Source organism: Natator depressus, chromosome 14 (genome assembly GCF_965152275.1).
Source record: "Natator depressus isolate rNatDep1 chromosome 14, rNatDep2.hap1, whole genome shotgun sequence".
Classification (NCBI taxonomy): domain Eukaryota; kingdom Metazoa; phylum Chordata; order Testudines; family Cheloniidae; genus Natator; species Natator depressus.
This window is the reverse complement of record NC_134247.1, coordinates 5,815,819-5,842,112: the sequence shown is the minus strand read 5'-3', so window position 1 is coordinate 5,842,112 and position 26,294 is coordinate 5,815,819.

The window sequence follows — 26,294 nt, the reverse complement described above, 5'->3', positions numbered from 1 at the left end:
TCAAGGTGGGCCATTTCCAGCACAAATCAGGAAATGCTGCCACAAGAAACATTAGTACATTTTGAAATTTTCACCCCCCAAAAATAAAAAAAATGACAATGTTTTGAATTTAAAAAAAGGAAGTTTCTTGATACTGGTAAAAATGAGAATTCTTTGAATATAAAAATTTTCCACAAAAATATTCATTTTCATAATGACTGGCTCCTCTTTGCAAAAAAAAAAATGTTTTGAATGAAAAATGTACACCATCTCTAGTATGAACAAAAGAACATACAACAGACACTTCCTTCAGCTGGTGATATTCATTCTTAAATTTGCCCACCTGTCCCACCATCCTGTTCCTCTAATAATGTTCATTGATAGGATAGAAATATGACCACAGCATCCAGCATTCCCACCATTACAATGTATTCAGTGCTTTTCCATTTGCTATCCCAAAATATGCAACCCGATTCTTCCTTTCTTTATCTTGTATTGGTTAGGCCCAACAGAGTCATCTATGTATCTGAGACTGTCATTTGCTATTGCACGTTATTTAAATGGTGGACATCACATATAGCTTGTAATTGTCCTGTTGTTTGCAAAATCTGATTTAATCTATCCAGTTAGCAGAATCATATCCTTTTTTCCTTATAGCATCCTCACCAATGGTTATTCTTTTCATCTTTTGTATGGATTTTAACATTTTATTTTCTTTACCTTGAACCTACCCTTTCTGATATGTAGTGAATTGTAAGCAGCTCATGCTGAAGGCCTCTGGTCTGTGATTTTCATCGAGGATTTCCAAGGAATGTCGATAAGACCCTGTATTTTTATGAATTAACAATAATAATAGCCCTGCTTATGCAAAGGACTTAAGCACTGCTTAACTATATGTATAACTTAAGTCCCATTGTAGTCAAGATTTATTAGTAACTTTGCAACAATTTGTGATTGCTTTGCGGGATCAGGGCCTCTGTCTACAGAAGAGGTATTAGCAGTGAAGATTTCCCAATGCAGCCCAGGATAGATTTTGTGATGTGGACACTGCCCCAAGGTTATCAGCTCATTTCACACACGCCTCTAAGGATCTGCTAAGTGGTACACCTATTTGGGGATGATATGAATCAGCTAAAGATGAATACTGACCGCTATGCTTACCTACATGCCTCCAGCTTTCATCCAGACCACACCACATTGTCTACAGCCAAGCTCTACGATACAACCGCATTTGCTCCAACCCCTCAGACAGAGACAAACACCTACAAGATCTCTATCAAGTGTTCTTACAACTACAATACCCACCTGCTGAAGTGAAGAAACAGATTGACAGAGCCAGAAGAGTACCCAGAAGTTACCTACTACAGGACAGGCCCAATAAAGAAAATAACAGAACGCCACTAGCCGTCACCTTCAGCCCCCAACTAAAACCTCTCCAACGCACCATCAAGGATCTACAACCTATCCTGAAGGACGACCCATCATTCTCACAGATCTTGGGAGACAGGCCAGTCCTTGCTTACAGACAGCCCCCAACCTGAAGCAAATACTCACCAGCAACCACACACCACACAACAAAAACACTAACTCAGGAACCTATCCTTGCAACAAAGCCCGTTGCCAACTGTGTCGACACATATATTCAGGGGAGACCATCATAGGGCCTAATCACATCAGCCACACTATCAGAGGCTCATTCACCTGCACATCTACCAATGTGATATATGCCATCATGTGCCAGCAATGCCCCTTTGCCAGGTACATTGGCCAAACTGGACAGTCTCTACGTAAAAGAATAAATGGACACAAATCAGACGTCAAGAATTATAGCATTCAAAAACCAGTCGGAGAACACTTCAATCTCTTTGGTCACTCGATTACAGAGCTAAAAGTGGCAATTCTTCAACAAATAAACTTCAAAAACAGGCTCCAAAGAGAGACTGCTGAATTGGAATTAATTTGCAAACTGGACACAATTAACTTAGGCTTGAATAAAGACTGGGAGTGGATGTGTCATTACACAAAGTAAAACTATTTCCCCATGTTTATTCCCCCACCCCCCCGCCGCTGTTCCTCACACGTTCTTGTCAACTGCTGGAAATGGCCCACCTTGATTATCACTACAAAAGGTCCCCCGTAGCCCCCGCTGGTGATAGCTCATCTTACCTGATCACTCTCGTTACATTGTGTATGGTAACACCCATTGTTTCATGTTCTCTGTGTATATAAAATCTCCCCACTGTATTTTCTACTGCATGCATCCGATGAAGTGAGCCATAGCTCACGAAAGCTTATGCTCAAATAAATTGGTTAGTCTCTAAGGTGCCACAAGTACTCCTTTTCTTTTTGCGAATACAGACTAACACAGCTGCTACTCTGAAACCTAAAGATGAAAGGCTCCATAGCCTGTCTCCTGCCCCTTGAGCCATCCAGACCCTAAATTAACCTCCTTGCTTTTTACTTGAAGTCCTTTTTTCTTTAATCCAAATTTGGTCAACCAGCATTTCTTCAATAAATTTCTCCAGAAACTGATTGTGTAAACTTGGGATGGATGATAAGCTGTATTTGGCAGTGTATATAAGCATTAAAGGAAAAGATCAGGGGGTTGGCTTTTTAAAGTATTTTCCCCTAATCTTGAATCAAAATCATCTTCAAACTAAGCAGCATGCCAGTAATAGATGCCAAAAATATTTCAACTATTTCAGTAGGCAAATGTCATTCTGGGTTGTATTAACAGCAGGACATGGGAAGTAATTTTTCCTCTCTATTCAGCAATAGTGAGGCCTCAGCTGGTTCACTGTGTCCAGTTTTGGGCATCACACTTTAACAGAGATGTGGATAAATGAGGGAAGGTCTAGAGGAGAGCAACAAAAATGATAAACGACTTTGAGGGGGGACCTGATAAAAGTCTTCAGTCTTCTTTTCTCTAGACTAAATATGCCTAATTCTTTCAACCTTGTCTCATAGGCCATGTTTTCTAAGGATGTAAAAGGTTGTTATAAAGAAGATGGTGATCAATTGTTCTCCATGTCTATTGAGGGTAGGACAAGAAGTAAGTGGCTTAATTTGCAGCAACAGAGATTTAGGTTAGATATTAGGGAAAAAATCCAACTATAAGGACAGTTAAGCACTGGAAACAGGTTACTTAGGAAGGTTGTGGAATCCTTGTCATGGGAGGTTTTTAAGAACAGGTTAGACCAGGGGTCAGCAACCTAGGGCACGCGTGCCAAAGACGGCACGCGAGCCAATTTTTAATGGCACGCTGCTGCCTGCCGGCTCCCAGCCGCCAGCCCCGCTCAGCCCGCTGCCGAACCCAGGCCGGGACCCCGGCAGGCAGCAGACTGCCATTAAAAATCCTGCCCGCCCTGGCCAGCTCTTTTCTGCCCCACCGCGGGGGCAGGGTGAAGAAGCTTGGTCCTGCCAGCTGCTGCTGCAGGGCAGGCAAGTTCCCCCTCCCCTGCCTCTTCCCCCGCCATGCTGGGTTCCTGCCCCTCCTCCTCTCCCTCCCTGCCGCCGATCAGCTGATGGCCTTTGCGAGGGAGAGCGCTCGCTGCTTCGGGGAGGAGGCGGGGAAGAGGTGGGGACGGGGCCTGGGGGAAGGGAGGTGTAATCAGGGCATATTCCCTCCAGCCTCCTGCCATGAGCCACTCTGGGCAGGGGGCTGGGAGCAACCCCATGACCCTAGCCCACACCCCCAGCCCTCTGCCCTGACCCCTGCACCCCCCCTCACACACTCCCAGCCTTCTTCCCGGACCCCTGCACCTCCCACGACCCCAGCCCTGACTCCAGCACCCCAGGGATGGTCAGGGATGGTCTAAATAGATTTAATCCTGCCTCAGCACAGGGGGATAGACTAGATGATTTTATGAGTCCATTTTTGCTTTATAAGGAGGTTAACAGCTGATTGACACAAACCAGAAGCCCAACAAATCACATCTCATGGGGAGATGGTGTCCTCTGTACGTTAGCTGACCATATCATCTGTATGTTCACTGTGCAATTCTTCTGCAGGTAGCCATTTTGAAAAGGCCTTATTAATAGTGGTTTAGCCTAAGAATCTCACATCACTTCAGAAGCAGCTACATTTCTGTGAAATCATTATTGCATAACTCTGAATTGCAGAGAATCTGACATATTAGTTATTCCCAAGAGACAGCAACATTCAGGTTGATGGCATGGAAGGATCTTTTAAGAATAAATGGTTCTGCATGTGTTAATTCCATATGTATGTGCACACATATAGACACACATACGCAAAGTTATAGTTAGTATAGATTCTTTTAAAGGCTAAATTTTAGGGCCCGGAATAAAGAATACTTCCTCCAAGGGTTGGTAAAAATGTAGATGCTTTCGTGGTGTTGGTATTTTCCCACTTCTCACGCATTGTTTTGTGAGTTCCTTGGAACACCTGTTTCGAGAGGTCTATTATAATCCAAGGTCAGCTCTGAGTCAGCTCCTACGGACTCTTTTCCTATCCGAGAACTGGATTGACTTGTTGGAAATATGACTTGATTTCTGTATTTGTACTGGATCACAGATCAGAAGGAAGCTACAGTATGTACTGGCTCCTGAACTGAGCTTTCTACTTTGTGGTTCAGGAGTGAAGGACAAGCAAAGCAGCTCTAAGATGTTTACACAGTTCCCTTTTTTATTTTTGACTATACTGAAGAGGGAAAAAAATGTTTACATGCTACAGCGGATGTTTTACCAGAGTTACTTCCTAAAGAAACCTGCTCCACGCTTTGAGCATTGCATTTCAGTGATACTGAGAATGATCTTTCACTGCCAAAGTCCTACACAAGTAACAATCCTTGTACTCTTGCCTGGGCGAGTCACAGCTCCAGTCAATCATGTAGTCAGACCACAGTGTATCTAAACAAAACATCTTTCCTTTAAGACCATACCTTGGCATCCCATTATTACAGATGACAATTTTTGGTTAGGCAGGTAATGGTTCAAAAAGAACATCTCCTTGTGTTCCACAATAATAAAGCAATTGCAATGAAATGCCAAAGGAAGGAAGGCATCTCAAAAAATATTTTGAAAATAAAATAAGGGGGTATAGTGGTTAGAGCAGAAAACTGGGAGTCAGGATGCCTTGGTTCTATTCCTTGTCCTGTCATGGGATCATTGTGTGAGCTTGTGCAATTCACTGAGACCTAAATTAACTGGCATACAATTTTGGATATTTCCATTTTTGTTTGCCCACTTTTAAACACTGACCCCATTGTCTTTCGCTGGGTTAAGGTCAATTAGTTCTGAGCTGCTCTTGCAAAATGGCTCTAAAGAGAGCACAGACGACCACGGGAGGGTCGCCCACTGTAGGAGAATCCTCTGGCAGCTTAGAACCAGAGTAATGGCTCTAACACTACTCTCTAACCTGGTGGCTGGCATAGGGAATTTTATGGAGCTTCCCTGCACCCCAGTAATCTTGTCTGTCTTAATGGCCCCTTAATATCATTGGCACCTGTTGAGGGCTGCTCTAAATTGTGACAAATGCATAACCAACCCAAGCTCAGGGAATTGTAGTGGTAGCTTAAGGCTACCTTTGAACCCTTCACCCCACCTCTTAAGTTGTGCTCTGCACTCCTCGTCTGAAGTTGAGAATTGGGGCCACTGTGTCTAAATGTAGACAATCATAACTGAGGCACTCCAAACTGGAGTCTACCTATAAAAATCAGGGCTACATTTAGGCATCAGAATCATTGGCCAGGTTTCCAAAATTGCTGAGTGCCTAGCAGCTCCCACTGAAGTAAATACATTGTATTTATTTTATATAAGTCGGCTATCAAAGTCCCATTAGAAGGAGAAATCCTAGTAGGACAACAAAAGCTGGAGGTAATTTCCTAAACCGTAAAAGACAAGACAGCTGCAGTATATCTTGTCTCAATAACTAGAAATCCACAGATTTCCTTGCCCATGACAAAGCTAAACAGGGCAAGGAAATCATAACAACTTCCTCTTTTACAGCCGATGTCCTTCTTCATTTGTAAAACAAGATAATTGTCAGATTCAGGGTCTTGGATCCAACGGTGTTGTCTCTGTGTAGACGGCAAGGGTATGCAGTTGTAGAATTGAAACATTCGCCCATAAATGTTCTTAAAATAGTTTTGAGTGATCATTTTACACAGGTGTATAATTTCCATCAAAAACCCTTGAAGGATAAAGTGTGACCCTTCACCCCAATCCAGCTGGGAGGACTAATATTGCATAAAAAACAAACAAACAAACAAAAAACCCATTGTGGAATTTTCCACTTTGCAATCAAAAAGCTAAAGCATACTCACTCACATGCATGGGCACATGCACCCACCCTCAAACATGTTTCTCTTCCTTTATAAACTTGGAAATATTAATGAAAAGAGCAGGTGGTGCCATACTGCAGATTTCAGAGACTCTGCTGGGATACTGGGAGACTAAAATGAAAAAAACCCATGCGGCGACATCACACACAGTGGACTGAGCTACCTGTATTTTATAACATCCACTCTGATTCCAATTTCATCCACTTGGCAACTCTTTCCTGGTGGAAATGATTTAGGCCTGAAAGCAGAAAGCAATGGAGGAAATATCTAAGCTATGAAATGTCAAGTTGCTTTCCAATCTGCAACCACATCAAGAGGGACTTCTGAAACTACAATCAGGATTTAGGTTGATCAACGGATTTTATTTTATTTTTTTTTGCTTGGGAATGCAAAGTCAAAGGAATGCTCAGGGTGACTATGTGGCTATCTCTTACAATCATGCAAACCTTGTTTTTCAGCTGCAGGATGTATTCTTGTTTTTTCTTCAGCATTTGTACATTAAATAAACCACAATTCAAGTTGTGCAGTTGCTGGAAGCTGGTTTTATTTATTTATTTGTGGTTCTGTTTTAAATTTCAGCCTTCTATTGGCAATGTAAAGCCTGCAACCCGTACAGGCTGGGGTGGGATGTCAAAACATGATTTCAAAAATGTATCTGGTCTGATTTGTATCTTTGAGATAATGGGTGAGATTTACTCCTGTGTTGAGGTCCAGCACAATGTCTATGCCTCCTTTAAAACCTACGTAGATCCTCAACGTAGACCTAAAGTGGCAGGTAAGCCTATTGCTGAACTTCTTTGCCTGGGGTGAACTTCTCCCCAGCATCACCCAGGTCTACTGGCTTGTGAATTTCTAGACATACTGGGCATGACAATTTGCACCAGCCAAGGATGTGCCTGAGATTCTTATATTAAATTCCTAACCCTTGCCGTGATGTACTAGGCATACTTTACTTTTAGACATGCAAGGTCCCCTTGATTGTCTCTGGATATCTAGGTTAACAGTCCCATGGCAGAATTAGCAGAACAAGGGAAAACCTTGTGACTTGGCCACCTCTCAGTACAATGGTCTCAAATGTCCAAAGCTATTGTGAGGTATTGCAACGAGCACATAATGGCTGTTGCTTTTGCCTGCAACAGTTCCTGTATTAATACTGTCTGACTCATTACTACAAAGCACTTTGGGATAAACTGAATATGAAAGAACACATAGAAAACGGAACCCTCTTCCTGACGTAATTTGTGCTCTGTCATGTGGGGAATGGTCTGCTGCTTCACTTCACTGGAATGAAGTCAGAGAAAAAAACCTATACTGGATTTCAGACTTCATTTAACATGGGGCTGTAATTACCTCCTTAAACACCGTGCAGAGGGTCTGGAAGAACAATGGAATCACAGAGGCAAAAAAACTTAGGTCATCTACTCCACCCCCTGGCCAGTGCTGCCTAGTTCTCTCATGGGAATTTATTTTCACTGCTAGGCTGTGTAACCAAGTATTTCCTCTGACTGTTCCTCTTGTTCGCCCTGCCCCATTCCTTCCGACTGGTTGTTACATCCACATAAATTACTCACACTACTACTTACAACACCCTCTGATTAGATATTACTAACCCCCATTTACACATGGGGAAACTGAAGCAAAAATAACTAACAACCTCCTGAAGGCCACATAGAGTAGTCCTTGAACCCAGGACTGTTTGGCGCTCAGTGCTAGATGCAGTCCGTTTACCCACCTCTCATCATATGCTATCCATAAACTTAACTGTTACTACAATACATGATGAAGGGGGTAAATAGATGGCTGGCTGAGTTCCTGTGGAACTGATGATTTTAACACTGCTGAGGTTTAATTTAATAGTATTTATTACATAACTAATTACATTAGGGCACCTCAAACCTTGGATAGGCATCCTTATAATTTTAAGTCTTAATAAATGCCATTGTGTTTTCAAATGGCCTGCCAAAATGTCTTATATCAGAATGACAGAGCAAAGATCGTATGAAATAATCTCCCAAATGTATTGCATAATATGAAACTTGTCCTTTAATAAACCCAACCTGTTGTCAAGAATCTAATGAATAAATACAGACTACAATGCATTTTAACTGAGGCATGTATGTCAGTGAAACTAGAGGCCCTCTGTTGATACCATAAAGGGCAAGTAAAGGAGTGATATTAAGGTCTCACAAAGGAAATGATCATTTATTAAATATTTGACACCTTTTCTATTTTGCCATTGAAAAAGGGAGGGGAAGGGGCAAGAAAAGAGAGAGAACAGGAGGAAAATATCCAAACCAGAAAAATAAAAAACTCAGAAACTGAAAAAGAATGTCATTTTTGTTTAGTAAAGTGACATAATTTTTTCTTTTATTCCTGAAAAATCCAAAAATCTCTATTTTTCCCCCCAAAATTGCTTCCCAATCCTTTTTCAACAAGCTCAACACTAATGAATTTACACAAAGATGTACGCAAAACTTGCCAAAAGGAGCAGCATGTATCTGAAGAATTATATTTTTGGCTATTTCATAAAGTAAAATTTCACTTGATTTCAAGGATCAAGGGGGAGAGAAAAACACATGAACAACCGGTATATGGCTTCTACAGTAAGGTGCATGTTTTTCTATAATTATTGACCTGGATGTTTGATCAACATTGTTAACTACGATAGCTACAAGTGCCTTAAATGTTAAACAGGGAACCAGCCAAATACAAGGATGTTTAAAAGCCATTCTTGACGTCAAACAGTGAAGATCAAATATTCTAACTTTATGGCTGCCAATAAGAGTTCCCAACTTTTATGGAGGTCCAAAAACCATTGTACTTGGTCTTGTTTTTGTTTTTTGGCATCTAAAATTGGTCTGTTTCTCAGGCCATTTTTACTCTTGATCAAATAAGTTTCTAATTCAAATTGTTGATGGATTTTAATCTAGCTACATTTCAAATATGATAGTGACATCAGCAGTTGACTGCATATGGATTAGATTTTAGGAAAACAATGAAGTGTTAACAAAAGCATTAACATTTCTGATTGGTGTTGATCTTCAGCAGCATTGTTTTTTATAGCACAACTCAAACCTGGGGACTTCTGAAAAAGTCTTCCATATTCTAAGCACCATCGTAAAAATTCAGAGAGTTATAGGAGATCTAATCATTAGCTTTATTTCTTTTGTTGTGTCTCTCTTGTTTCTTGGGCCTGATTATACCATGTAGACTCCAGAAGAAAGAGACCCACCATTTACTTATATAAGACTTGTAGAACCTTTAAGTGTCTACCATTGGTAGCCTTTTCCCTTGAGAAGGAAAGAAGATGACAAATAAGTGTTCTTCCATCAGACCATTTTTTAATGACTGCTCTAGAATCAATAAAGAGCACTGAATATTCTTCCTCTCTGGTGCTTAGGCATATCTTCCTGGAGATATGTCCTGGGATAGGAGATACCCAAAGTTACTTCCAACCTATTTATAGCTCCATATTTATTGTTTGTTTTACTGTAGTCCCAAAATCAAGATCAAGGCCCAACAGTGCTGGATATAGTAAGAGACAGAGCCACAAAAAGCTTACACAGAGCTGGGTGGGAAACAGTTGTCCCATCTCGTGATCAGACATGCCAAACCCATGAAAAAAACACAGAAATTGCGCTTGTTTTTGGCTTAATTGGCTTGTGAGTTGCTTGTTGGCTAGTTTTTGGCTTGTAGCTTGTTTGGCTTGCAGCTTGTTGCTTCTTTTTTTTGATCGGCTCCTGGCAAGCAGGGGCAAGCAGGGGCAAGGGGAGGAGAGAGTCGGGGTGCACAGTGGGCCCACCACAGTCCCAGACTGCACGCCGGGGGGATCTAGTCACATAGAGTGTTGGGGTTCTTAGGTTTGGCTTGTTTTGGCCTTGTTTTGAAATGGGATTAGCTTGATTTTTGGCTTATTGTGAAAGTCGGGGTGCTTATTTACCACGTGAAAGTGTGCAACTATGCTGTGAATATTTTGGAGACTTCAAAAATTTTCCTATCTCGAATTGGGATGAAAAGTCAAAAATCTCAAAAATATTCATGATCTAAAATACTGATTTAAAAAAAAATTAGTCAATCAAAACATTTTGATAGATGACTTGCAATATTTCATTTTTATTTCGATCTTTTAAAAAAAACCTTCCCTGCCCCAGTTTAATTAACTTACATTTTGAAACAGCGTAATTTCAATCTGGAAAAATGTTTAAATGAAATATTTTGAAAAAAAATTCCTTTAGATTTTTTTCAAGTCACGAAATTTGCTGAACCTGGCCTCAATCACAAATAGACATGGTTTCAATGAATCACCATTTTTTGATGAAAAATGATTTGCTGAAAAATTCCTTACCAGCTCCATGATTACAATCTAATTAGAGAAAGTCTGGAAGTGGGAAAAGAGGCATGTAAAGGTGAAGGATCTTGCCCAAGGTCATGTAATAGGTGAGTGGAAGCACTGGGAATAAAACCCAAATCTTCTAGGCCAGCTCTTTAGCCACAATACAAATTGTCTCCTTGTTGCAGCTAAAGACAATGATGCTGACAAAACAGTGACCCCGCCCCATGTCATTAACAGCAGTACTGTAGCCAGATGTTAATGAGTTCCCTCTGAATCAACTGTAGTTCAATCATAATATTTACATAAATATTTACATCAAACTTTGCATCTTCAACACCATGGACACACATGGAAGTGATGGCCCTCTCCATCCAACATTTTCCCAATGGGCACCTTATACAATAACTTCATTCACAATTAATCAACCATAACCTTATTTTTACCCAGGCCATAATAAATTGCTTAAAAAAGTTACACGTAGAGCTGGCTTTGTCCCAGAAGTCGATGAGGTGCCAGTTTTTCCCTCTACTTAGAATATGAAATAGTTGTGGAGTTACACGGCCAGATTCTGATACCATTAACTTACATTGAAGAATACCAGGATAAATCAATAGGACTATTTGTGGAATAAGCTGCTACTAAATCAGAGCAAGAGTACTAGAATCTGGCCTTCTGTGATTATCCCCACTGATGCAAATGGGACTATTCTAGTAGTAAAATACTACTAAGGGTAACAATGTCAAAATCTGGGCCCAGTTGTTAACACTTTATTCACACTGTGTAGCATTGACTCCTCAATGTGATAATAAGCATGAGTAAATGCTGCTCATAATCTGCAAGGGTTTCTGAATCAGGCCTAGAGATATTTGAAATACCACTGTGTTTTAAAAAAGGCAAAGACCGACGGAAAATGTACTTATCACTGAGCTGCTGATAAAATTTATGGTGCAGTTGGGATCTTAGCGATTTTCTTTTAAAATTCTGATTTTGTCTCTGGAACTTTAACCAAGGTGTGACATGTGATCTGTCTTCTATTTGAGGGGGGGGGAAGTTAAAGCGATATCTCACCAGTACAGAATCAGACCCAAAGAGCTGGCTCTGTTCAGAATCATCCCAGATGGCATTCTATAAACTTTGAAGGTCATTCAAGTATCTGATAGAATGCTGCAGATTATGTTTCCCTCCCCGCTCCCCCAAGACTCTGGATGGCATGGTACTGTACCCACTAACATATATAACTTGCTTAACCATTTTATATTCTATAATTATGGGGTGTTTTACATTTTATAAAAATAAAGTTAAAATAAACTAGTTAGAAAAATCATCAGAAAAAAGAAAAGCCACCCCTCCCCCCGCCAAACAAACATACAACACAACAACAACAAAAGCCTGGCTTATCTATACTAGTCATCTTCCAGTTATCACAGTATTCAGAGGTGTCTGCCTTTTCCCAGTCTTAGTAACTCACTCTGATCTTTATTGGCTTTTATACCACAATTTAAATGTAAGCTGTTTGCCCGTGATTTAAAACTTGTTGTGCATCCAGGAACACAAAATGTACTACAAGGAAGCTCATCCATAGACTACAGTTAACATTGTTTCTTGTAGCCCCTGATGTACAAATCAGCTAGTGCTGGCAGTGGATCACGAACTGTTCTTAAAACAGTTTTTTATTCTGTACTTTTATTTTCCATGGATCTTGCCAAGCAAGAATCCTTTCCAGGACCCTCTCCTCTCTCCTCCGATCCTCTCCCCTCCCATCCACTCTCTTGATTCTTCATCCTTGCTTTTAGTTTCTTGCTTTCCAGATCTAACTTTTGCTCCTATACCCCTTCACCTCCATTGGCTTTTGTGGCCTACTGCTAACTTGATTGTGTATCTTATGCATGCCCATGAAATCCAGTCTCTCTTGATCCCTGTGCCCTAGTGTTCTCAATAGTTGTGTTTGGTTTTTGTAATAAAGCTGTATCACATGCCTGGGTTATTTAGGTCCAGTGTGATAGACAAGGAATTGTATATAAATTAATGAAATTGCTGTTGCCTCTGACTTTTAATTATCATAAGATCATAGAAGAATCCTCTACTGGTGGGAGAATGGGCTCTAAGATCTAATAGGTCTTTGACTTCTATTTGCTAATTCTTTGCCCAATCTATTATTTAATGACTGAAGGAATAGGCTTCCACTGCTTTCATAGAGGAAACTATTCCACTGTCTGATGAATCTTACTATTAGGAAACCTTTTCGGTCCTGGTTGGCGGGGCTCAGATTACAAGCCCCCTGCCTGGGGCTGAAGCCTTTGGGTTTCAGCTCCCCCGCCCCATCCAGGATGGTGGGGCTCGGGCTATGGTTTTGCCCTCCCCCCACCTCCACCTGGGGCAGCTGGGCTCAGATGGACTCAGGCTTAGGTCCCCCCTCCTGGGGTTGTTCAGTAATTTTTGTTGTCAGAAGGGGGTTGTGGTGCAATGAAGTTTGAGAACCCCTGACTTAGATAACTAGAAAAGATTACCAGAGTATCTGCAATGTTCCTAGCAAAGCTAGCATATTAATTTTTACATTATAAGATGTAGGTTCTGAATGTTGTAATAAAAAATAGCCAGCTATCTATTATTGCAACACATTTCTACATTGTGACGGTTTTTATGAACTAACATTCAAATAGGGAGATGAAATGAGAGGTATAAAATAATTACTATTCCCATCTTGGGTGGTGAATAATAGGTTACACTGAATTCAGCTGCAGCCAGTCAAGATGCATGTATTTGCACATGTGATCTAACTGGCTAACACTGCTCCAGGCCGAGCACTATTAACTTCCTAAAGGGAATATATTAGAACTTAATGACTCATCGCATGATTGTGTTCAGCTGGGTGTGAGATAGGATTGTACTCCTGTATTTAACAACTGTATTTAATTCACTGAAATATTTAATAAACTAATATTAAACAGTTCTATTGTAGAATAATTGTTATAAGTGCAATAACTGCCCTTATAATTACACCATATATCTCAGACATGACCAGTTATACCATTGTGTGTGATTAATTACATCATGCTTGGCTTGCAGAGGGTTGTTAGTTATTGACATGCTTGTCCTGATGACGTAGGAAGGTAACACGAAGATGGAGGATGTGAGCCCATTATACGGACAGAGTGTTTTCTAGCTGTGAGAGCAGGAAACTGCCTGGTTCTGTTAATTAAAACCACTATTAAGTCCCATCCTGCAAACACTTGTACACAGAACTATATGCATATGATTATTCCCAGTGCTACTCATATGCATAAAGTTTCTCATGTATGGAAACGTTTCATGATTCAGGGACTGCAAAAGCTAATTAGCATTAGGATTAGCATTAGCATAGTTCTTAGTTCTGCTACTTTGATTTTTGGCAAGGTCTGTAACCTCTCTGCACAGTACGCTGGATTTCATATCTTTCTAAAAAATACGCTATAGCTCAGTCGTTCTCACACTTTTTCTTCGTGGACCACTTGAAAATTGCCGAGGGTCTCAGTGGACCACTTAATGATTTTTCCAAATGTTATTTGTACCACTGGCTAGCTATTGTAAAGTGCTTTGGATAAAAGCGCTATATAAAAAAAACCCTTAATAATAATTAATATTTTTTTGTTCTACAAATAAAAGCACACACAACTCATATTTTCATATCAGTAGTCTTACCTTTCTAATGTGATGGATGTGCCCTCTCTCCCCCACCGCGGCAGCCCCCGATTTGGGGCTGGGGCTGGAAAGGAGGGGGGGGTCTATCCCTCTCTCCCCGACCGCAGCAGCCCCCGAGCTGGAGCTGGGAAGGGGGGGGGGTCTTTCTCTCTCTCCCCCACCGCAGCAGCCCCCGAGCTGAGGCTGGGAAGAAGAGCCGTCTGTCCCCAGCAGCCGCAGCCCTGGAGCTGGGGAAAGTCGCCTCTTTCTCTGGCCGCTGCAGCCCTGCATGTCCCAAATTCCCAGCACCCTCTCTTCTCACCCCACTGCCCCCTCCACCTACCTCCTTTTGCCCCCAAGGCCACCACCATGGTGATCATCTAGTCTGACCTCCTGTATAACCCAGGCCATGGAACTTCCCCAAAATAATCCCTAGAGCAGATCTTTTAGAAAAACATCCAATCTTGATTTAAAAATGATCAGTGATGGAGAATCCACCATGACCCTTGGCAAATTGTCCCAATGGTTAATTACTCCCACCAATATGTGGGGGACACTGAAGTGCACAACACAGTGTATTAAATTTCAGACTGGTGGGAATTTAAATGGCTTAATTTTAAACCCCTAGAAATTAAACAAGATCTTGAATGTTGTGCATGGAAACATAACTGACACTCTTCTGTGGTGGCATCTCTGGACATGCCTTGGAGGCTTGTGTTTATCTAGAGTATGATCTGTATTTATATATCTAGAAACAGAGACATAGAATGCTACAGTTTTATGTATATATGTCTTTTCCAGCCACAGAAATGTTAAATCAAGTTTATAACAAGTTGCTTTTCCAGCCACTGAGTGGCTGTAAATGTTAAGTGTTTTTACAGTCATTTCTTTCCCAACTGCTAAGCAGCTTTAAATGTTATACAAAAAAGAAAAAAGAAAGAAAAGAAAGAAAAGTTGCTTTTCCAGCTGTTAAGCCACTCTGAACATTTCTTCAATGGAATTTTTTTAACTTGCTAAACCTATTTATATTTTACTCACAAAGCAAGTGCAAAATTGTCCTGGCACTGTCCAAGTCTTGTTTTTTTCTTTTTCTTTTTTTTTTAAAACTGTAAATACAAATTCCAACTCCGAGTCTGTTTTTGAAAAAGAAGGGGCTTTAGTTTTAATGAATCCAACATGACCATTATGAGTTCATCTCAGTATTTAGATACCCCAGCAGCACTGTCCTTGTGGTGTGTTCAGTGGAAAAAATATTTCTATTGGAAATATTGTACTTGTGGTATTTTCAGTGGAAAAAAGATATCCCTGTGGCTTTTCCCATGCAGACAATGCTGGTCAGTCTTTAAACCAGGGGGAGAGATGGAGTGAGGTGGTGAGAGAGTTAGCGAAGGTGGCAGTGAAATGGAAGAATTACACTATGGTAGTGAGGTGGGGAAAAATGTACGAAGACTTTTTAGGGCAGGATAATGGAAAATTCTTGTGGCCCTTGAGGGTTCATGGTAGTGGGAGAAGGGAAAGTAGCTAGGACAAAACTGAAGAAAAAGAGTGGCTAGATCTAAGAAGGAACTAAAGAATGGGTTGAAGCAAAGCTGGTGAAAGTAGAAATGGGGAACAAGAAGAAAGATGAGTTAGAAAAAAGGGAGAGCAAAGCAATTAAGCAGGTGCTTAACTTAGTCCCATTGTCTTCAGCGTACAAACGTTGAGGATCTGCAGACGTGTTCTGCTGGAATGGGGACTATGGCCCTAACCCACACCAGTGAAATCAATAGGATCTTTGTCACTGACTTCACTGGAATTCTTCACCATCCCACAGAAAATACTCCCAAGATCAGGCCTATGACCTTTCAGAAGGGTTCCTAGATCATCTTTGGCAACAGGTAATTCTGAGATGGCATTTTCCCATTGAATAGCTGTTTGATACCTGATTCTAAAACACTGATTGTGCTGTAAAACCAGTGACACCTGTGACAGTTTCAGTGCCAAAATAAGAAGTCTTATTAGCATATTTATTATTATTTTTAATGTTTTGGTGTGAGTTTAGTGCTGGCAAAAGGGGTCCGATTGACAGCCCTGAAGCCCTTTGTTCCATATAACAGGCATATCGGGGCACCAACAATGTAAGCTTTTCCAACAATGTCCCATCAGTGTGCTTCAACTCTGTGAGAACAAGTTAGTTTCCATAGTCTACTGAGTCCCTGGAATCTCAGTTGAGAAAGCCAATGTGAGTACCCATTAGAACAACACCTAGTGATTGTTTTTATGATGTTTACAGCTGTCCATTGGAAACTAGTTTGTTGATCAACATATTTTAAATAGGTGCGACATTCTGGGGTGCAATCCAGACCAAGGAGGTGTTGTGTCATCACCTGCCCTGCAACCTTGAGTGATTCACAATGCTTTGCTGCTGTAGCTCCCATCTGGGCCACTCACCAACAGCCTTTCAGCATGCAGGTAACACCGTGAGTGTTTGTGTATAGCTGCAGCCTGCCAGCCACGCCCCCAGTCATACTTTGGCTTCCACCAACCTTGGTTACAACTTGCAGGGTGACCCCCGACACACTCCCGGTCCTGAATTTCCCCCCCAAAACATGCATTCTGCATTGTCCAGCCCTCTCCTGGACAGTTCAGATATTTTACGTTTGTTTCCCCTGTTAGGAGTCAGTGTATGACAGTTTCCTACTTTAACTGGAGTTAGCAAGCAACACTGGATTAATTTTGGTTAAAGAATAAATCAAGTTTATTTAACCACAAAGAGATAGATTTTAAGTGAATACAGGTACAAGGTATTAAAGTCAGAAATGGTTACAAGAGAAATAAAGATAAAACGCTGTCTAGTAACTAAACTTAACCAAACTAGACTTGGTTGGAGGTGAAATTCTTATCAAATGTTCCCAGCAACAGGGATGGCCAAATTCTCAAGTCAGAATCCCTCCCAAAGGGTTCCTTTGTCTTCTCAGGTGAAAGAGCGAGAAAGCAAGAGATGGAGATAAAGAAAGAGAAAGAATACCTAGGGTGTTTTGCCCTTCTCATTTATAGTCCAGTCACCCCTTTAAATACATTTTCCTGGGAGTTATCCCTAGATAAAGTTCCTTCCAGCTGTTAGGATGGAGACATGGAGTCTCATGGTGAAATAGCTTCCATGTTGTTCTTTGTTAAAATTCAAATCGATCTGTTCCTGCCCTCCTTCATTACCAAGGAATGGTCACTTGACCAGCAATTGCCAATCAACTTTGACAACACCTGACTAGAGGCATCAGCTTTTCCTTTGTCTTGGTGAAACTGGTTTACCCCCTCCCCAGACTTGTCTGGTAACCACACCTCAGTCATACCTTCAGTTTATGTTCATAACTTCACACGTAATGTTGTTACATGCATTTCACCATGATATTATTGACCAGTGAGTTATTAGTTTTCAAATGATACCTCACAAGGCATATTTTGCACAAAGATTATTACAGTAGTGTGCAGGATGTAAATACAGGGGTGCATTCAGTCACAATATGACACTGAAAACCTGTCAGAATTTTTTAAACTTTTCCAATATCTATCTAAAATACTTATGTGGCCCCCCCATCACAGCACCATGCCTCACAATCTCGCACCTATATTCGCAACACACCTAGGAGGCACAGCAATGCTGTCATTCCCATTTTACAGAAGGGGAACTGAGACACAATGAGGCTAAGTGACATGTCCAAGGTCACAGAGGGAGTCTGTGGCAGAGGATTGAAGATGGGTTTCCAAAGCTCCAGGCTTGTGCCCTACCCATTGGGCCATCCTTCCTTCCCACAGAAAAAAATCAAATATATTCATCAATGAAAAGAAAGTGATCTGCCTCCACCTATTGCTGAGATGTCTTTACTTGATAAATACTATATTTATGTACAGAAATCTATGCGTATTCTAGTCAATGGCTTAAAAGACAAGAACTCTGAGGCGAGTCTCTCTATACTCTGTTTTTGGGTGAAATTCACCCCACTGTACAATAATAACATAAAGCTCTATACGTCACATAAGGGCTTTTGTAATTTATAAGCAAACGCCCTCTGTTACTAGGGGTGAATTTGAGCTAAATGTCCTGATACTGTAATATGCAGAATATTTGGTGACTTTTGATGATAAAATGCACAGGAGCTGTTCTGCACCTTGCAGCACTGTACGCAAGTTATATCTGAATAAGGAAAGAAGAATGACTCCTAGCAGGTTCACCAAGATTGCTCATTGTTGCAGGGCAGGGTTTGCTGTAGATTTAGATGCAGATGCATCTTTGTAGTTTATATGTTTTCAAATGTACAAATTTAAGAGTAATGGTTCTGGCAGGATTCTCCGCCAAATGCTGTTTGTGGAGAGCCGGTGATCAGGAAACTTGTAATTATCAGCTATTTATTTCACAGCACAGAATTTTAACCTCCTAGCAACCACTTGTTAAAAACTAGCTCGTCTCCTTAGCAACCACCTACTTTTAAGGTTGCCATAGTACTAGATACCGTGTATTTAAATAGGGCTTTAAAAAAAATCTTATCTTACTTTTAGTTTTAGTGTGTACTTTAGTATTATCTCATAGTTTCACTGCTGCTAGATATGTGTGACTATTCACTCAAATAAATTCACTTTGACCGTACGCACACCCCTGTTGTCTTAGCTTTCTAAGAACATTTGAGTGATCACGTTTTACTGCTCAGAATGTTAGTGGGGAAAAACATGTCAAAGTTGCACATGCACAGAAGTATTTGGAGAAACCAACATTTCAATTTTCACAAACAAATAGATGCACTTTCTACATGCATCCATTCAGGAATAGAAACAATACAGTGTGACACAGCTCAGATTTTGAGTACTCACTATAAATCACAAAACTAAATATTTCAAAAAGATGGTTGTCTAACAAATTCAAAGAGGGCCTGATCCAAAGCCCGTCAAAGTCAGTAGACAGATTTCGATTTCCTCCAATTTATTCTTCATGGGCCTGATCCATATCTCACTGAAGTGAATAGAAATCTGCATGTAGATCATTTACAAGAAGAAAAAGAGGCTAAAAAGACCAGATAACCTCTTCTCAATTTTACTAAGCTTGATGGTGACTTGTGATGGTTGTACAGGCAGGAGTTTTATCTCCACATCATGTTATCCCCAAAGCTATTACACAAAGTGCATTGGCAATTTAAATAACCAGAAAGATGCATGGTAAGTTATTCAGGTTTATCTGTAGTTTTATAAGTCTGTAACTTAATCACAAGCATGTTTAAAGCTCTAATTCCTTAGTTCAGCATAGGACCATCTGGTACTAGGTTACTTCGATTCTTTTGCAGTAATGATCTGACAAATTCAAATTATACTGCAATATGTAATACTTCATTAAAATCAACGTTAATACATTTGTTGACAAAGAGCTGGTCTTTCTGGATGCTTTCCCTTTTCTTAAAATCATTACCTCATTATTTATTCTCTTCCTTGGAAAATCAACATTTTCCTCAGACTGTAGACATTCTGCCAAATATGTCTATATTTTCCCTCAACTGTCTAATATTTGTGTCATTATTGACATGCTATTATTCCAATCCATCCTGCCACTCAACTTGCTTTTTCACCATTATTTTTTAAACGGGTTCACACTGAATTGTTCATAAGACTCGACTAGTAAATGTAAGTGTACTGCATACTCTATTAGGGCCAGCTGCTAAAATCCCCTTAACCGATGTCAGCAGGTACCATTGACTTTGAGCTTGTCCTGTGATTATAGGTTGCAAGATCTGGCCCTTAATATTCTTGTTTGGCCTCAGCTGCATCAAAAAAACCTCCTTGTACAGATGTTTCCCCTTGTAACAGCTACAAAAACAGTGGGATGGAAAGTCAATGGGACTCTAAGCTCCTAAATCACTTACATGCTTTTGAAAATATGCAGCTTGAGGCACTATGCTCAGGGAGGGGAAATGAGAGGAGCTTTTACCATCACCTTATCTCACTTGTGTGCTTTCCTGCAAACACAATTGCATACACCCCAACTGATGAACAGAAAGAGCAGTGGAAATACAGTCTTTGTGTTTAAGTCCCTGAAATTACACAGTTGTAAAAATGGTATGTGCAAAATCAGAATGAGACCCCTGATGTTAGCATCAGTCTGAAAAGAGGAACAATATCAATACAATGCAGTTTAAGCTTCCTAATGCTGCCCAAACAATGTGCCATGACCTTGAATTTTAGGGATGACTTCTAGGGATTAATGGGTAGTTGAGTCTCTATGTCCCATGCAGTTCATGGGTTCTCTGAATGGGCTGCCAATGAGCATGCTCTGCTAATTGAGTTGTAAGGCTCAATTGCAAGGAGATTTTCAAATTATGGGGAATTACGTGCAAAATTTAGCGACTCCTGGGAAACAATATGATGGTACCTGCTGAATTGGCAATGTCCCTTGAACATACATTGTTTCAGTTATTCTGTCAATTCTGTTCTCATTAGGTTGTATGTCACTAGGAGCCGGAGCAGTCATAAACCCTGTCAAAAAAACAACAAGAGAAAACACCCCTAGGAAAAAACGTTACTTTTTAAAATAAAAATGGAAGTTTTGACAAAAAATGTTATGGAAAATTTGCAATTTGGGAAATTTAACAAGCTCTAACCCTTGTATGACTAGCAGTACCCCTCCTGACACCGTAGCATATTAGTAAATCAAGATAGAGTATTATAAAAACATCCACCTTGCTAGATTTTTAAAATAATCACTCTGCTGTTCCTGTTTCGGCAAAGGCACAGCTGTCTATAAACTTTCCCCCTTGCAGAATTTATCTGAACACCAGTAAGTTTCCTGTGATTCCTTGGGGTAGAAAAAATGCTGCCTCCCTGGTCATCTCATTGGGTTATCTGTGAACCCATGACTTGGAAAACTACTTCTCCTTTTCAAAACTGCCTCCTTCCTTTCAAACTGAAAGCACAGCCTGTTTCTTAAATAAGACAAGACCTAAACTGAGCTCTTAACTTTTAATCCTTCCACTCAATAATTAACTCTATACTATAGATAACTCCACCATCTTCCTTGTCTCTCAGGCCCATAATCTGGGCATCATCTTTGACGTGGCCTTCTTCCTAGGCTCATACATCTCAACCGTGCTGCTTCTTCCTGGACACATCCCTAAGATATGGCCTTTCCTCTCTGTCCACACAGATAAAACCGTCAGCCAGGCCCTCGTCATCTGATGTCTTGACGACTGTGGCCTCCTCCTATGTGGCCTTGACAAATGGCATTTTCAACCACTTATATCATTGTAAATGCTGATGAAAAGATCACTTTCCTGGTTTGTCTCTCTGACCACATCACCTGTAATTCAAATTAGTAAATAATGCTAATACTAATAATAGAGACAGCACTGCCCAGTGGATAGAGCCCTGGCATTCAAAAAAACAGGTTCTGATCCTGGCTCTGCTACTAACCTGGTGGCTGACCTTGGGCAAGTTGCTTCTTCTCTCTGCACTTTGAGATTTACTGATCAAAATCCTCATATAAGATACGGGTATTATTATTATTAACTGTAATTACTACTATTATTCCATTGCTATATTTGGTCTTTGAAATTCAAGGACTTCAATCTAAGAATCTATCCAAGCCAAAGACATGTGAAAAGTGAATTTGTTTTTAAAAAGACAAGGCTCATCTTTATTTTTCTGGATCTATGGGGATGCATTGATTTGTGATTGATGAAATCACAGGAGTTAGAGATGAAAACATACTTGATCATCTAGCTCATTCAGCTGCCACTCCCATCATTGCAGGATTGCTCTTTAAGACACATTTTTAGTCCTTTGTCCAGTCTAATTGTAAATTGCTCAAATGATGGGGCTTCTACCACGTCCTTTGGAATAATTGTCCATAGTCAATACTGATATCCAGCCTAAACTTTCCTTTACTTAACTTTATCCCTTTACTCTTTTTGCCCTTGTCACTGCCCTAAACAACTCCTCCCCCTTGTTGGTGTTTACAATCCACAAGATTTCCTTCTTCCTTCCCAGAAGAAGTTTCCAGTCAGTATTTCTAAAATGGAAAAATAAATGACAAATAGAAGGCTCAGTAGAACATAACCCCTGTGCTATAGCACTGCAATGTCTGTGCAGTGACTGTGGGTACTTCTATATTGTATGCCACTTATATAGCCTGTCCATGTCAAAATGTATACCCACTGATCAAAACAGAAAAGGTGCTAGACACTGCTGTAGTCAAAACAAAGTTTTGGGAACAGAAAGCTTGATATCTTGAACTCCAAAGTGGTGGGTTTTTTTTAAACAAAGCCAACCAAACCCCAGTATTTTCCTGGTTGTTGCTGTTGTTATTTCAAACTTGTCCAGGGAATGGGTAAGTTTACGTGGTCAAGAGGTTGTTTGTGAAAGGGAGTTGTCTTATGGCAACTGGGCACCACGGCCATATAAACAGTTAACCTGCCAGGATGCGAGATCTTTGTTGTGTCTGATGAAGGCAGACATTCATTAGGCCTCTTACCACCAACTTTTGGAAGCCTTTTGCTTCATGCAAGTAGGAAACCACAAGTATTCCTCTACTTATATCAGTACCAGAAGCTGGAAGCCTGGAATGCCTTCAGAATGCTTTGAACCCCGTAATTGTCTCTTGTAATAATACATTTTTTACATTTGAACTTGTGAGTTATCAAGGAGAAAGAAAGCAACTTGGTTAAAACAGGGAATTAAATTATGGTAATGGAAAAAAGGCACTTTCCATTGTTGTCATATGAAAGGGTCTTTGGGAAAGAATGATTCAGAGCTGATGTCTTTCTTTCACAATGACTTTATGTTGTACTTTATGTACCCAAGGATGGACAACATGCAGCCTGTGGTTGGGAAGGCCTGTGGTGAAGGTAAATATCTTTTGTCTAGTGTAAGTGCTTGCTTGACAATAAATTAAAGGTATTTGAAAATGAGGAAAGGGAGTTAATACTAATATTAAGTTTTTATATAGTAATTTTTATTGTACATCTCAGAGCTGCGTAAAAAGGCAGGTAAATACTGTTATCCCCATTTTCCAGATGGGGAAACTGAGGCACGGAGAGGCAAAATGATTCACCAAAGATCATGCAGCAAATCAGTAGCAGAATCAGGATTAGAACCTAGGTCTAGTGCCCCACCACTGGGCCACACTGCCTCTCATGAAAACCATTATGATTAAAAACATCCTGCATTGGGAGGTTTCTAGTCACTGTTAAAAATGGACTAAGTTCAAGCTCCAGACCAACTGAACATGTGAAAATACAGCTCTGTTTCAGCTGGAGTGTGTGTATACTTAGCAAGGAGTTCAGAGAATTTAGACACCAGTCTCACTTGTCTCTGTATTATGGGTTACAAGGTATGTGAAGGAGCCCTTGAGTTACGGGTATGTCAGCTTGTCTGAGTCGGGTTCTTAGATATTCAGAAGAGCTCAGCACTCAGCAGCTCCTCTTTCAGCAGTGAAATGAAGTTGCCTGACTGTCAAATGGGCTCAGCACATCCAACACATCCAGCAGCTCCTATTGAGAACAATGGAGAAGCTCCCACCCTCAACCTCTCCTACGGTAGAGAAAAGGTGGGCACTGATTTTTTTTTTTATACCTGGTTCTTCTTCTGGGCTTCTTTTTCTCCACACTTCTTCGGGAGTAACCACAACTATTCCGCAAAAAGAAAAGGAGTACTTGTGGCACCTTAGAAACTAACAACTATTCCACCATCCTCAGGCAAAGAGGAGAGGGAGAGTCCCCCCACAGTGCTGCAACAATGCTCAGTTCAAACCAACAACTGCAAGAAGTTTGAATGGATGTAACCTAGGGCAGAATTACCCCAAGGAGTGTTAAGCATCCCATCACGCCAAGAAAAGCCTCGGACTGGAATATTAGAAGATGGGGTTTGCAAGTCAGGTCTGAGGCGAAAGGGCAGAGCTTTGTAGGGGAAATATCTGCGGCGTTTGAAAGCTGGCTCAGGTCATTACTATTATTCCTTTATTAGCAGGGACACCAAATCAATCAATCAAACAAACAACAATAAAAGCATAATGTACAGTGCAGCAATTTACATCTGAATCATTTACATCTGGAAAAATATCCATTGAGAACTGAGTAATTGGTTTCTATGCATTGAGCCAGTAGCGGGCGTGGGGCATGGCAACAGTAGTGGGCATCAACATCCAAACCAAATGAGACTCCTTGACTGCTTTGGGCATCACATCAATGAAGAGAGCTTTTAACATGAGCATTATGGTACAGGAACCCCCAGAGGCCTCAATGAGAACAAGTGCTCCCATTCCATTTGGCCACTGTACTAGCACATACTTTCGAAGAATGTTCTTGCCCTGAAGAGAGGACAGTCTAAGGGCCTGATCCCATGAAGACTTATACGTGTGCTTAACTTTATGCACTGCGTGCAATCCCAGTTCAATTTTCAAAGAAAGACCATTGCCTGCTATAACTCCAGTTGGACTACTCGTGGGGCGTAGAGTTAAGCACATGCCTAGGTCTTTGAAGGATGAGAGCCTCAGTTAAGCCAATTTGCAACAAGGGAGTGTAACAGACACGTGGAGGGCTGCAGGAGGACAAGGGGAACAGTGACAGTAGCACCTGGCAGCTACATGACACTAAACGGGTTCATTTAATATTTACCATTTAATAACTAGAGTGATGCATCTGTGGGAGGAACAATTGGACACTTGGCCTCATCATCAATTATTTGTGTAAAGAAATCCACTGTTTAGTTCTCGTTCAATTCCATTGAAAATGATGAGAATCAAGTTTCTATTTTCTTTGCATTCTTAGAACTTTATAGATATCCATATGGGACAAGCCTTGTGCTGTCTGAAGTTCCAGAGTGGGACCTCACGCTATCATTTTCTAGGATGGGCATTTCCTATCTCTCGATTAGAGTATCTCTTGTTGTTTCATGGCAAAGGATCAAAGAGGGGAGGGTTCTTTTCTTGAAGGGCAAATGCCTTGACTTCTCCTATGATAGGGATTAATGGGGAACAGAATCTTTTGTTACCAGGCTGGCCTCATTATCAAAAGCAGAGTCCAGATAAGAACCAAAAAGCGGTCATCTCTGTAACTCTGTTTCATGTCACATCTATCCATTTTGGCTTTACTGTGGAGATGGTAATAACTCACTGCCACACATTATCAGTTGTAATCAGTCACTCTGGTGGAGCAGTGCTGTATAGCCACAGGCAGTAGACAGAGTACAAAAGAAAACGCATGCCAAGTTATATAGGAGGAGAGAGTTTTTCTCCCAGAAGCCTTGTGGGAAGAAAACAAATTTACAGAGAGCATTTTAAATGGAAGCTTTCAACTTGACTTTATAGTCTGTATTCTCTAAACATTCACATACAGTTATCATTAGTTTAGTCCTCAACTGAGATTATGAGCCCAGACCTGCTCACATCAAAGTCCGTGTTAACTCGTTACAGTTATATTCTGCTACTCTTACTTGTACTGTGTGGCACCTTATTCCACCAATGATCTGTGAATAAACGGTTTCATTCCCCCCAGGCTATCAGTTTATTTGGCATTTTTCCACCAGCACCAAATTTATCCACAGAAAAATTATAGGGTGGAAATACATAAATAAAAAGTAAGTCACAGATGTTTCTGAACTGGTATCTTCCTCATTACTGATTCTGGGAAACGGCAGCATTGGTTCATGCTTAGACATGACTTTAGTTACTAGGGATAGTGGAAGCTTTCTGTGCTTTTACTACTTCAACAATGGGCTTGGAAACACACACCAACCTTCACTTCCTTTCTTTTATTTGTAAATGGCTTTCCTTTAAGAACACGGTTATTTAATAGATTGGATATGATGTCAAACCCTTTAATAAGTGGTATGCTTTTTTCCTCTATGTTTTTTGTTTTTATTCTAACCAAGATTTTTTTTTCTAAACAGATATGATTCTATGAAATAAAAATCCAAATATGATCAGCGAAGACCTTCTTTGTTATGGAAAAATGATAATATGAAGTTTCTTTTTCTCTCTCTTCCTGTTGTTGGTAAAGAGAGAATTTTTA